Source organism: Terrapene carolina, unplaced genomic scaffold (assembly GCF_002925995.2).
Source record: "Terrapene carolina triunguis isolate 2854851 unplaced genomic scaffold, T_m_triunguis-2.0 Scaffold612, whole genome shotgun sequence".
NCBI lineage: Eukaryota > Metazoa > Chordata > Testudines > Emydidae > Terrapene > Terrapene triunguis.
In genome coordinates this window covers 2,056,460-2,056,988 of record NW_020664963.1, presented here as the reverse complement: position 1 = coordinate 2,056,988, position 529 = coordinate 2,056,460, and the positions used below count along the sequence as shown (strand labels likewise).

The 529-nt window shown below is 66.7% G+C and overlaps 1 protein-coding gene across 1 annotated transcript in view; it reads left to right on the top strand.

Moving 5' to 3' along the window:
• Positions 1–529, top strand: part of PNP (purine nucleoside phosphorylase) — a 12,589-nt gene that overhangs the window by 729 nt on the left and 11,331 nt on the right.

Sequence of the window (529 nt, the reverse complement as noted above, 5' to 3'; positions counted from 1 at the left end):
AATGGGGGGGGTCTCTGGCGCGTTGGAGGGCTGGGAATGAGGGGCTGGATTGGGGGTGTCTGGCGCGTTGGGGGGCTGGATTTGGGGGTGTCTCTGGCACAGGGGGGCGGGGAGTAGGGTGGCTGGATGGGGGGGTGTCTGGCGCTGGAGGGATGGGAGTAGGGGGCTGCAATGGGGGGTGTCTCTGTCGCTGGGGGGCTGGAAAGGGGGCGTATCTGGCGCTGCGGGGCTGGAAAGGGGGGCGTGTCTGGCGCTGGGGGACTGAGAGTAGGGGAGCTGGATTGGGGGTGTCTCTGGCGCTGGGAGTCTGGGTGTAGTGGGGTTGGATTGAGGGGTGTCTCTGGCGCCGGGGGGCTGGGATTGGGGAGGTGTCTCTGGTGCCGGGGCGTGGGAGTAGAGTGGAGTCTCTGGCATTGGGGGTCTGGGAATGAGGAGGGGGTAGAATGGGAGTTTCCCCCTGGTGCTGGGGGACTGGGAATGGGAGGGCTAGAACTATGGGGTCTCCCCCGATGCTGGAGGGCTGGAATGG